Source organism: Phoenix dactylifera, unplaced genomic scaffold, assembly GCF_009389715.1.
Source record: "Phoenix dactylifera cultivar Barhee BC4 unplaced genomic scaffold, palm_55x_up_171113_PBpolish2nd_filt_p 000218F, whole genome shotgun sequence".
NCBI classification, from domain to species: domain Eukaryota; kingdom Viridiplantae; phylum Streptophyta; class Magnoliopsida; order Arecales; family Arecaceae; genus Phoenix; species Phoenix dactylifera.
Window position 1 is genome coordinate 665,149 of NW_024067728.1, and position 14,157 is coordinate 679,305.

General features: G+C 40.2%; 1 non-coding gene across 1 annotated transcript; it reads left to right on the forward strand.

The window, feature by feature from the left end:
* The first annotated feature begins 11,482 nt into the window (after positions 1–11,482).
* On the forward strand, positions 11,483–11,588 carry LOC120105184. Its single transcript, XR_005507557.1, has one exon. It is a non-coding gene; the product is annotated as a small nucleolar RNA R71 (small nucleolar RNA).
* The last annotated feature ends 2,569 nt before the right edge of the window (positions 11,589–14,157 follow it).

The following is a 14,157-nucleotide window of genomic DNA, read 5'->3' on the forward strand; positions in this document are numbered from 1 at the left end:
GATGTCGATGATAGGAAGTCAACATCTGGATATGTGTTCTTGTGCAATGGTGGTACGGTGAATTGGAAAAGTTCTAAACAACCGATTATTGCTAATTCTACTATGGAAGCTGAATACATCGCCGCCTCTGAAGCTGCTAAAGAAGGCTTCTGGTTCAAGAAATTCATTGTAGAGTTGGACGTGATGACATCAGATGCTATAACACTCTACTGCGATAATAATGGCGCCATAGCTCTTGCTAAGGAGCCAAGGTCTCATCAGAAGTCCAAGCACATAGAGCGGCGCTTCCACCTCATACGCGACTATGTTGAGAAGAAGTATGTCGAGGTGCAGAGAGTAGACTCCGCGGACAATGTGGCAGACCCATTCACTAAGCAGCTGAGTCAGCAAAAGACTGAAGCCCACCTTGAGAAGATGGGCCTAAGATATATGACCAATTGGCTTTAGTGCAAGTGGGAGATTGTTAGATGTATGCCCTAGAAGCCAATCTGGCTGACACATTGTTAATTCTAGGGACATAATTTTGTACTTGACTATTGATTATTGAATAAATAAAAGATATCTTTTTATTCATATTGTTTATGTGTCTATGAATCGTCCAAGAATTAATACGATGATGATGCGTATTCTTAAGAGTTAAGAATTTGAGCCATGCATCTTTGGTGATTAATTTCTGAATGCTCCTGATCAATGGATCATCACAAGGACGGTGATCGATCCGATTAGTGCACACATTGCTTTCCTTATGGATGGACGAGACTCGAGTCCACAGTGTGGCGACACTGAAGTAATAGTGCAGGTGCTTGTTAAGAACAAAGGTACTGAGCGTGACCAAGACAAGAAGTCACTTGGACGTCTATCCACTCGTCAGTGACTAGCTTGATGTTGCAGTAGTGTGACTGGTCCTTTGACCTACGATGCTTCAGCTACTCACAGTGAGGTTATTGTAGTTTGACTGCACATATACATGGTCTCTAGCCATATGGGTCTATGCAGTGTAGATTGGCTGTAGTAGGTTCACTGTAGGAGTAGGGTATGCACCTATAAGGAATCTATCGACCTTGATAGATAAGGAGAGATCCTATGTGATTTATAAGACTGAGTTCGTAAGACCTCAGCTGGGGCATATTGCACAGTGGAGAAAGAGTTCTCCGCTCTCGAACTTAAGTCGAATAAATCTTGACATATGACAGACGAAGGGATTTGACGAGTTATCCATGACCTCCGTCTTGTAGGGATCCACGATAGAAGGACTGTATCACATGATAACTGCACCTAGAGGTTCATCATTCTATTCTGCTGGGTAGCCACTACATGCTGCTAGGTGTCACTGGTGGATGGTGGGACTCATAGGGATTATCTCGATGATCGATAAACCCTGATGAGTAGAGTTGGAATCATTCCAACCCATTGAAAAGGAGTTTTCAATGGTATTGTGATAGAGATCACATTATATCTTACTACCAGTCAGAATAGAACCTATGGGGTCACACACATTAGAAGCACTGACTGATCCGATGGTTGAATCGTGATTAGGAATCACAAGTAATCAATTCGATTGATAAACAGTTGAAGAAGGAACAAAGAAAATTAATTAATTGGACTTAAATACGATTCCTACTTGGAATAGGATTCTAGAGTCCTAATTGGATTAGGACTGGTAATCCTATTTGGAGTAGGACTGGGATTCTTACTTGGAATAGGATTCCTAGAGTCCTAATTGGATTAGGACTGAAAATACTATTTGGAGTAGGACTAGGATTCCTACTTAGAATAGGATTTCTAGAGTCCTAATTGGATTAGGACTGGAAATCCTATCAGAGTCCTAATTGGATTAGGACCAAAATTAAATAAGTCCTAATTGGATTAGAATTTCTTAAGTCCTAATTAATTATTAATCTAATGAATCAACAAGACTCCTAATTGGATTATGATTGAAGGGTTCAATTGAGTCATGGTTCATTAAGTTCTAATTGGATTAAGACTTACCTAGATTAAACCCAAATTGGTTCACCCTTGGTCCAAGCCTAATTAGATTAGGACCTAACCATGAGTGACCTTCCTAATCCTCCTTAAAGGAGGATTAGGTTAACCATGAAGGAGGGGCACACGCCCCTCCTCCTTTTCCTTGCTTGGTGCGGCAAAGAAGAGGGGCCGGCGCCCCTCTTGGAAGTTTATCAAGGAGCTCCTACAAAGTAGGAGCTCCACATGCTATTTAAGAGGAGGCGTGGGGGCTGACCTAGGGTATCATTGAAGCCCTCTCCCTCTCCAATTCGTGGCCCCCTCTCCTCCCCTTTCCTTGGTTCAGCCGCAAGCAAAGGAAGAAAAAGAAAGGTGGCCTCTTCATCCTCCCTTCCTCCTTCCAACGCAAGGAAAAGAAAGAATGCTGCAGGGGCTTTGTTCCTTTACTATTCTTCATCCTTCTTCTTCCTCCTCTCAAGCACATTCAAGAGTTGAAAGAAAAAGAGGAGATCAGCCATTAAAAGTTGTCTCTGCAAAGGAGCTAGCACCCCGGGGAGACAAAGAAGCTTGATCGGTTCCTGCTTCGTGTGGATACCCGTAGAGGCTGGGCACTTGAACGGCTTCAAGCGAACCTTCATCCAAAAACCACGATCATCAGTTTGCGGTGATTATCTACCCGCACGAGGTGAAGATCTGATCTTCTAATGTTTTTAAAAAGTTTTTAATCAATATCTATCTACGAACGGTTTTAAACAATGTTCATACGATGAACGGTTGATCCCGCGCATGCCTCTTCTGCTGCATCTGAAATTTTTGAAATTTTTTTGCGGCATGGGCAGGTTCCTAACACTATTTCGGGTACTACCAAATCAAAATTTCACCTAAGGATCAAGAGAAGACTACCTTCACTTGTCCTTTTGGCATATTTGCTTTCCGTCGAATGCCATTCAGGTTGTGTAATGCACCTGTGACATTCCAAAGATGCATGCTCAGCATTTTTGAAGATATGAACGAGAAATTTTTAGAAGTGTTTATGGATGATTTCCCTATTTTTGGCGACTCTTTTGATGATTGCTGATCGATTCTTTCAATTTTGAAAATAAACCACGCAATAGCACGTATCCTGTAGGATAGTGATTACGGGTGTCAGTCCACAGGGATTGAAGAATAAGTTATTTTTCTTTTAAAAATAAATCAAGAAGAAGAATTTGCTAACTTGATTTAACTAAATTAAACTATGAGTGCGAATTAGAATTTATCATAATAAATGGATCTAGGATTTAGAGTCCACCACATAGCATTGCATCAGGGTTTGTATTCTTTATTTTTTTTTATCTTTTGGAGAGGCATGCAATATTAGCTACAAGCCTTTTAAAATAAAAATATAAAGAGTTTTAAGAAAATCCATCTTCGGTATAGCAAGAAGTGTCTACCTAATTATACTAACCTAGGGTGTAATACACCTCATCTTCCTAGGCATGGATCATCTTAGACTACTTTAGCAAACATGAATAATAAATAGCATGCTCAAAGTTTAAACATCATAAAAGGATTTTTCATTGATACTAAGAATTTAAACAAGCTCCAAAATAATAAAGAAAATAAGAACTACAATGCCCTAATACATTGCTAGGGCTTCATCCAGCCCTAGACTAGACGTTTAGCCGAGCATGGCTTCCGGACGACCTTCCATCTTCAAGTGAAAGTCTTCCCCTCTCATTCTTCCCAAAATATCACAAAATATTCTCTTTCCCCCTCCTTTCTCTCTTTTTTTTTTATTTCTTCTTCTCTTCCTCTTCACTACGAAATAGGGCTCCCCTGTTTTTCCCTCAACCGAGCCCCCTCAAGCCGATGGCCACCCTTCTCTCTTTATACTCGTCTGGGAGCTCATTCGGGAAGGGAGAAGAGGTCATGGGCCTGATTCCGGGGCGGGATGCTGGAGGGCAGATCGCGGACGAAGAGGAAGAATGGCTGAATCTCGGGAGGAAAGCGTGATCCATGGAGCGCCGGGTTGAATGACCGGATCAATGGAGCTGGCTGCTGGATCGACAGGAGGCTGATGTGCGGACGGAAGGAGATGAGATGGCCGTGGGATCGGATCATCCGGGATGCTGGCTGCGTGAGGAAATTCGAACCGATTCTTGCGGCTTTGCTTGGGTGCTGGAGTTCCGGGAGGTGGATCCGGGTGTGTAATGGACGACGGAAGAGGCTGGACTGTCGGGAACTTGGATGCATCACGGAGAGAATAGAAGCGGAGGATTGTGCGCGGGAGGTGTTGTTATTATTCTGCTGCTGTGAACGCGCTGGGATGAGTGGATGGTCTGAGATGCTGGCTGCACGCGGTGATTGCGGAGGAGCTGGTCGCCGGCTGCACCGCATGGAGGATTTGCATCGCTGGATGCTAGATCGACGGGAGGTGCTGCATCACTGGCTGAAGATGAGGGATCGACGGGAGGAGCTGGCATGAACGTGGTGGGCACACGGTTGGAAAGCTTACAGGGAGGAAGAAGATGAACAGTGGGATTTTTATTATATATATATTTTTTTGTAACACTGTTCATATGAACAGTGTTTTCACGGGACACTGTTTATATGAACAGCAAATCGTGGATATTTAATTATTATTATTATTATTTTTTTAAAATTATAAATTTTATATGAAGGCAGATAAGGAATAGGTTGGGAATTGGCTTTGGATTTGAGGTGGATCATGATCGTTGATTTGCTTGAACTTGTTCTCGAGCCCAATGTCATTTAAATTTAATTCTTGCTGAACTGCTTCAGACCGAACTCGACCAGATAAAATAAACAAGACTGTGACTTAATAAAAAGGGTTACTCAAACCTTTTCCCCATACAAAAATAATTAATTATATCTTTCAATCTAATCAGGACCAAGACCCATTTAATTATACCCTTAGCTTGATTACACTCCATCAGGTTAATAAATCAGATCAACACAATCTCCTCCTTATATGTTTTCTTGTTGTTTTCATGAAAGATCGCAACCGGGAGAGAGACAAGTTCAGAGTCGGTTTTAAGAAAAAAAATTATTTACTTCTTCCCATATTTTAAATTTATTTCAATGTTTATTCAATTTCATGGTAAAATATGTATTTATCAGTTTAAGAACATTGATAAGTGCTACGGAAAGATAACTAAATTATGAATTATTAAGCACTTATCACACCCCCAAACCTATGTTTTGCTAGTCCTCGAGCAAAATAAAATTAGAAAAGAAAAACTCTAACTCACTTTCGCAGGCATCGCGATTGCATTTACCATATGCAACATGGCTTTAAATCCCTAGGTTACCCTAGTGGACGAGTTATAGTCTCGTGAGAGTTTTCAGTGAAGATACCCACAAACTTCAATAAATCATTTTATTATTATTGTTATTTTTTTTTGTTTTTTAGATCGATTGATCTATGAAGTGAAAATCGAATTCCAAATGCATTCTAGTAAAGAATTTCAAAAACTCTCTCTTTTTTTATTAAAATCTAATAAAGATACATAAATGATGAAAATTTCAAAGCACACACGGTTTTATTTACTAAGTCAGCCCAAATTCTAGGTCAAAATACAATTCAAGTTGAGGTCATTAAGTTTCCGTTAGGAAGTTGTAAGACTCATTTATACTAGAGTGCTCGGTGAAATCTGGACTGTACACAAGCTAAGAGTTTGGATCTCCAAAATATTGTTAATACTAGTAGTTTTCCAAGGATTGGTCGAAAGGACCTACTCATTGATTCAAAATCATCTTATCTATAGGATTTCGAGAGTTGTGGATATTTACTTTAGTACCTCACGGGCTTTATCTATAATATTCCAGTTTACTCGAATTTTTACAATGACGGCTTTCACACTATTGTCTTTTTCAAGGTCAATACAGCTTTTTTTTTTCTTAATAATTATTTTTTTTTTCATTGAAGATAAGAATTTTTTTCAAGAAAGATATATAAGTTGTGCACTTTTACTCTTATGGTGATTTCTCCGTGTAACGAGCAATCAGTCGACAACTCTCACACCAGTTGGCATAAGGTATCGGGCATCAAGACTCCCCTACGGACTTATGTTCGAAGTCCTCATCACAAGTCCACTTGACCTTTGACAACAGGTAGCCCTTTTCGATGTTCCTGACTAGATCCATTTTAATTGATGATTTTTTTTTTTTTTGGATTAGATAAGTATGATTCATCAAGGTCCAAGGTTGCTATTATACTATCAACATAATGTCGAGCCTAGACCTTAGAAGAGTCGGCCAGTGTGTAGTGAAATTCCAAAGTATTAATTAGCTTACAACTCCCTAAGAGAGACTTAATAAAAAGAACTTAAATTTGTATTACTTCCGACTAGTCATTGGGCTTTTTATATACCCTGTGTGTTTATCATTCTCGCATTCATGTATAGAAATTGGGTATTTTTTTTTTAATTATAAAAATGAACACAATTTTTTAAAAGATATTTTTATTTTTTTATTTTTTGTTTCTTTTGATAAACCTGACATTATGAAGTGAAAACGAATGCAAGAGATGCAAACAAAACAAAAAATGAAAAAAAAATACTTAAAAATACCCCCAAACCTAAACCTAACATTGTCCTCGATGTTAAAGAAAACTAAAAGAATTGGGTTACCTCCCAACAAGCGCTATGTTTATTGTCTTTAGCCAGACACAATGCATCCTTAATTATTTTGATAAACAGGGTTCGTCAAATTAAGGAATTTGATCAATTGCCCGTCGGCAACACAGTTCACATAAGGTTTTAACCTTTGGCCATTGACTTTTAAAACACGTCCACCATTGAGGTGTTGGATCTCTACTGCACCATAAGGAGAAACATTTTTCACTACGAATGGTCCATCCCACCTAGAGCGAAGTTTACCCGGGAAGAGTCGCAACTTGGAATTAAACAGCCAAACCTTTTGACCAGGTTCGAAGGACTTACGGTTAATATTTTTATCATGAAAAGCCTTATTCCTTGCTTTATAAATTTTAGCATTTTCATAAGCCTCATTGCGCAATTCTTCAAGTTCACTTAGTTGGAGTTTTCGGTGAGGACCAGCTACTGGCATGTCTAAGTTAAACTTTTTGATAGCCCAGAAAGCTCTATGTTCAAGTTCTACCGGTAAGTGACAAGCTTTTCCAAAAACTAATCGGTAGGGAGACATGCCAATAGGAGTTTTGTAGGCAGTACGATAGGCCTAGAGTGCATCATTTATTCTTTGAGACCAATCTTTCCTATCGGGACGTACCGTTTTTTCTAAGATGTGTTTTAACTCCCTATTGGACACCTCGACTTGTCCACTCGTTTGGGGATGGTATGGGGTAGCAACTATGTGGGTGATGTTATATTTGCGAGCTAAAGCCTCGAAAGACCGGTTGCAAAAATGAGATCCCCCATCACTGATGATGGCTCGGGGTGTGCCAAAACGACAAAAGATATTTTCATGTAAAAATTTAATCACAACCTTGTGGTCATTAGTTTTAGTGGCGACAGCTTCTACCCATTTTGAAACATAATCAACCCCTACAAGAATATATTCGAAACCAAAGGATGGTGGGAAAGGGCCCATAAAGTCAATACCCCATACATCAAAGATTTCTACAATTAAAATAGGATTGAGAGGCATCATATCTCTAAGGGAGATGGTACCCATCCGTTGGCACCGTTCACAAGTTTGGAAAAAGTTATGGGCATCTTTGAAAAGTGTGGGCCAATCTTTGTAAAACTTTTGCTGCAGTTTTTCTACCCCCAAAATGTCCCCCACAAGCTTGTGAATGGCAGAATAAAAGAATACTTTGAAATTCGCATTCGAGGACACATCGACGGATTACTTGATCGGGACAATACTTGAATAGATCGGGATCATCCCAATAATAGAACTTTACTTGTGAAAAGAATCGGTTCTTGTCTTGAGTTGACCAATCATCAGAAATTCGTCCTATGGCAAGGTAATTTACTATGTTTGCAAACCATGGTGTTTTCATTCCTTGTACCCCAAATAATTGTTCATCTGGGAAAGCATCATGTAAAGGTGAGGTATTCTTAGAGGGTTCAAGAAGAATCCTAGATAAGTGGTATGCTACGACATTTGCAGTTCCTTTCTTGTCACGAATTTCTAGGTTAAATTCTTGTAGTAAAAGAATCCATCGAATCAGACGGGGTTTGGTGTCCTTCTTTGCAAGAAGGTGTCGAAGGGCAGCATGATCAGTGAATACAGTAACCTTGGATCCTAATAGGTAAGATCAAAACTTGTCTAGTGCAAATACTACAGCTAGAAATTTTTTCTCAGTGGTGGTGTAGTTCAATTGTGCATCTGAGAGTGCTTTACTAGCATAGTAGATGACATGAAGTACCTTATCTAGCCGTTGCCCTAAAACTGCTCCAATGGTATAGTCGGATGCGTCACACATCTGTTCAAATGGAAGGGTCCAATTAGGGGGCCGTATGATAGGTGCAGTGGTTAATTTCAAGCGAAGATTTTTAAATGCCTCCTCGCATGCTTTATCAAAGACAAAGGGAGTGTCCTTAGCAAGAAGATTGCACAAGGGTTTGGAAATCTTGCTGAAATCCTGAATGAAGCGACGGTAGAAACCAGCATGGCCAAGGAATGATCGGATTTGTTTCACAGTTTTAGGTGGAGGGAGATTGGAAATAAGATCGATTTTGGCTTTATCTACTTCAATGCCCCTCTTGGACACGACGTGTCCTAAAACTATGCCTTCTTGAACCATGAAATGGCTCTTTTTCCAACTTAATACTAGGTTGGTCTCCTTACATCTTTTCAAAACTAAAGTCAAATTGTCCAGACAATCGTCAAAAGATAGGCCAAAAACTGAGAAATCATCAATGAACACTTCTAGAAAGTTTTCCACCATATCTGAAAAAATGGCCATCATGCATCGTTAAAAAGTTGCGGGTGCATTGCATAATCCAAAAGGCATCCTCCTATATGCAAATGTCCCAAATGGGCAAGTAAAAGTGGTTTTGTCTTGATCGTCCGGGTAAACAGGTACTTGATTATATCCAGAATAACCATCTAAGAAGCAGTAGAAACCTTGACCAGCCAACCGTTCCAAAATTTGATCTATGAAAGGTAAAGAAAAATGGTCCTTCCTAGTCATTGAATTAAGTTTTCTGTAGTCAATGCACACGCGCCAACCCGTGGTTGTGCGTGTTTGTATCAATTCTCCTTCCGTATTTTCAACCACAGTGATACCTGATTTCTTGGGTACCACTTGTGTCGGACTCACCCACTTACTATCAGAAATTGGATAAATGATTCCGGCATCTAATAACTTCACCACTTCTTTCTTGACTACATCCTTCATGTTAGGATTGAGTCTTCTTTGCATTTCTCGGGTGGGCTTTGCATCATCTTCGAGATGAATTCGATGCATACAAACGGAGGGGTCAACCCTTTTCAAATCGGCTATAGACCATCCTATGGCATGTTTATTCTCTTCTAGCACCCTTAAAAGTTTACCCTCCTGTTCAGTAGATAAGTTGGCTGCGATGATTACAGGGAGGCTATCTTCTGGTCCTAGAAAGGCATACTTAAGATTTGTCGAAAGTGGCTTCAACTCAAGTTTAGGTGGAGAATCAATGGAAGGACCAAGTGGTGTGCTAGCAATGGGGGTACGGGTTCAGGTCGGATCTTCCAAGGAAGGGAACTCATAGGAGATTGATTATCGAGTAAGATGTTAACTTCTTCTACGGCCTTGTCTATATCAAATTTGTCAATGTCAAAATGGGCCAAACATACCTCTAAGGGGTTATTTGCTAAGATATAGGGAAGGGCGTTTTCTACAAGATCATCCATTTCGTCAATTAGGCAACACTCGTCTTCCCTCACATGTTGGTCAGCGGCATGAAACATATTTAACTTAATTTTCATGTTCCCAAATGATATATCCATTGCCCCAGTTCTACAGTTGATACATGCATTGGCTGTCACTAAAAAGGGACGACCAAGAATCACAGGGATTTGTTTTTTTAGGTTGGACACATGTTCCATGTCAAGGATGATAAAATCTACTGAAAAATAGAATTTGTCTACCTTGACAAGAACATCTTCAATTATCCCCCTTAGCATCTTCACCGATCTATCAGCCAATTATAAAGATACTGAGGTAGGTTTCAATTCACCCAACCTAAATTTTTCATAGACTGAATAGGGTAGAAGATTCACACTTGCCCCTAGTTCTAAAAGTGCTCGATCAATGGAGTTATCTCCTATGACACAGGAAATAGTGGGAGCGCCAGGATCTTTAAATTTTGGAGGGGTGTTGTGTTGGAGAATGGAACTTACCTGCTCAGTTAGGAGGACCTTTTTAGGCACATGTGTCCTAGATTTTTGCTTTTGGGTGCAAAGGTCTTTGAGAAATTTGGCATAGGAGGAAACTTGTTTGATGGCATCAAGGAGTGGGAGGTTTATTTTAACTTGTTTAAAGACCTCCATCATCTCTTCTAATGAAGTTCCCTTCTTGCCAAAGGGAGAGGGTGCATTAAGTGCTTCAGGGAATGGAGCCTTTGGAATGTGGATTGTGGCAGATGGTGGATTAGCTGAAGAAGGTTTTGGGTTTTCATGTGATACATTTCTCTCCTCTTCTTCATCTTCCTTATTGTTACCCTCCCCAACCTTATTATCTATTATACGTTCACTCCTTAGGGTAGTCAAAGCATTGGCTTGCTCATGATTTAGTCGAGTTTCTTGAGCCACGTATTGTCCCCTAGGATTACTCATTGGTTGACTTGGAAGCTTACCTTCCTCTCGCTTGTTTAATGCATTGGCTAGTTGACCCATTTGGGATTCTAGCTTAGCAATTGATTGCGTGTGAGAGTGCAATAGTTGTGTGTTTGCCTCCAAACCTTGAAGGGCAGTCAACACTTTCTCCTCAAAGGCTGTATTTCTTTGGGTTGGAGGAGGAAGGTGTTGAAATTGAGTTGAGGGACGGTAGAGATGAAAATTCTGAGGATTTTGAAAATTGTGGGAGTAGGGTTGGGTATTATTCGAAGCTTGCTGCCTCCAAGAAAAATTTGGATGATTCCGCCATCCCGGGTTATATGTATTGGAAAATGGGTCATTACCTGGTTTGGGCTGTGTTTGGGCAGCATTGATGTGTTCTTGCACGAGTTTGGGATATTGGGGTGCTGAGGGGCACTCATGAATAGGGTGCGATGGGCTAGAACAGATAGCACACACTTGTGCTTGGGAAGAGCTAACGATATGTCCTCCTATCATCAATTGATCAATCTTATGGGACAATGCATCTATCTTGCTAGACAGGTCCATGGAATGACTTATTTCACAAATGGTCCCTTTTCTTTGAGAACTCGGAGGTGCTTGACGAGAACAGGAAGCATGGTGGAGGGAGTTTTCATTAAGATTTTCAAATAATTGCCATGCTTCATGCTCATTTTGAAGCATGAAAGTCCCCCCGCATGCAGCATCGATCATCTGACGGTTTCGTTCAGCCAATCCGTCATAGAAACATTGCACTAGCTGCCACTTAGGTATTTGATGATGAGGGCATTTACGGATTAGGTTCCGAAATCTCTCCCAAGTTTCATGAAATTCTTCTCCCTCGGTTTGGGAGAAGCTTGTAATGGCACATCTAAACTGGTTCGTTCTTCCTATGGGAAAGTATTTTTTAAGGAATTCATGTTGCATTTGATCCCAAGAACGAATCGAGTTAGCTTCTAAAGAATTCAGCCATTGTTTGGCTCTATCTTTAAGGGAGAAAGGGAATAATCTAAGTTTTAGAGCATCATTAGTGAAGTTCTGAATCTTGACCGTGGTGCAAATCTCAAGAAATTCATCTAGGTGTTTATATGGTTCTTCGTTGGTGAGCCCATAAAAAGATGGGAGCATTTGGATCACACTAGACTTTATTTCGTATTGTACAGCTGCTACCTCAGGTAATCGAATGCAAGATGGAGAAGTGTAAATGGTGGGAGTAAAGTACTTCCTCAGGAGTTTGGGTTGGTCTTCAGCCATCTCAGGAGGTGGGGATGATTCTATTGTTCTGATCTCAGGTCGAATATTTCTAAGGGTCCGTTCTATTTCAGGGTCAAAAGGTAATAGGTCACGTACTCTAGAACGACTCCCTTGCATACACTAGTACTTGATCAATCAAGCATGCAATAAAAGAAAAACACATAAATCCTTGTATTTGTCCTAAAATCACTAGACAGCTCCTAACTGGTTTGAAGAGGGCACCTAAGCCTCCAATCCGGTCTAATGAACCGAGTTGACTAGGTAAGCTCCCAGGTAAGTGGAGGGGTCACGATGCGTTCGCAAAGGTCCCACTTAAAACCCACTTGCCTCGAACGGATGAATTGTCTCCTTTATAGGAACAAAGCTTGCCTAGACATCAACTAAGCCACAGAGCGAAATTGGTGCAACATTCGATGATCTTCGTCCTATTGAGCTCGAATGTCCCTAGGAGCCAACGTCTAATTAATTTTAATTAAAGTGACACTATGTGAGATTGAGTTCACCTAAGTTGGGCAAGAATCCGGTGATGAAATCCGGCTCTTATCTTGTTGGGGTGATTGCCCTTACTATGTGCGGATTAATTTGTATATGTGTATCAAGCATGCATTTACACTTTTGCTGAAATTAAAATCAAACAATCACCACAAAATTTCAAGCTAATAATTAATTTAAATATGAAAGGTTTAGAGGTTACCAAAGAAAATTTTCCCAGCAATTTAAAATTTTTTAAGCAAACCTCTAAAGCATTCCTTTTCCAGCTATTCTCCTTTTGATCATCCTAGATTTTTCCTTCGATTCCTGATCAAATAAGACCAAAAGAAAAATTTAAAAAAAAAAATAGTAGAAGAGAAAAAGGAGATAAGAAAAGTAACAATAATAGAAAATAATTTATATATATATATATATATTTTGAAAGTTTTTTTTAATTAATTTTTTTTTAATGATAGGAAAAATAACTATGCAAGCAATCCCCGGCAACGGCGCCAAAAATTGATCGGATCTTTCAATTTTGAAAATAAACCACGCAATAGCACGTATCCTGTAGGATAGTGATTACGGGTGTCGGTCCACAGGGATTGAAGAATAAGTTATTTTTCTTTTAAAAATAAATCAAGAAGAAGAATTTGCTAACTTGATTTAACTAAATTAAACTATGAGTGCGAATTAGAATTTATCAAAATAAATGGATCTAGGGTTTAGAGTCCACCACATAGTATTGCATCAGGGTTTGTATTCTTTATTTTTTTTTTATCTTTTGGAGAGGCATGCAATATTGGCTACAAGCCTTTTAAAATAAAAACATAAAGAGTTTTAAGAAAATCCATCTTCGGTATAGCAAGAAGTGTCTACCTAATTATGCTAACCTAGGGTGCAGTACACCTCATCTTCCTAGGCATGGATCATCTTAGACTACTTTAGCAAACATGAATAATAAATAGCATGCTCAAAGTTTAAACATCATAAAAGAATTTTTCATTGATAATAAGAATTTAAACAAGCTTCAAAATAATAAAGAAAATAAGAACTACCATGCCCTGATACATTGCTAGGGCTTCATCCAGCCCTAGACTAGACGTTTAGCCGAGCATGGCTTCCGGACGACCTTCCATCTTCAAGTGAAAGTCTTCCCCTCTCATTCTTCCCAAAATATCACAAAATATTCTCTTTTCTCCTCCTTTCTCTCTTTTTTTTATTTCTTCTTCTCTTCCTCTTCACTACGAAACAGGGCTCCCCTGTTTTTCCCTCAACCGAGCCCCCACAAGCCGATGGCCACCCTTCTCTCTTTATACTCGTCTGGGAGCTCATTCGGGAAGGGAGAAGAGGTCATGGGCCTGATTCCGGGGCGGGATGCTGGAGGGCACATCACGGACGAAGAGGAAGAATGGCTGAATCTCAGGACGAAAGCGTGATCCGTGGAGCGCCGGGTTGAATGACCGGATCAATGGAGCTGGCTGCTGGATCGACGGGAGGCTGATGTGTGGACGAAAGGAGATGAGATGGCCGTGGGATCGGATCATCCGGGATGCTGGCTGCGTGAGGAAATTCGAACCGATTCTTGCGGCTTTGCTGGGGTGCTGGAGTTCCGGGAGGTGGATCCGGGTGTGTAATGGACGATGGAAGAGGCTGGACTGTCGGGAACTTGGATGCATCACGGAGAGAATAGAAGCGGAGGATTGTGCGCGGGAGGTGTTG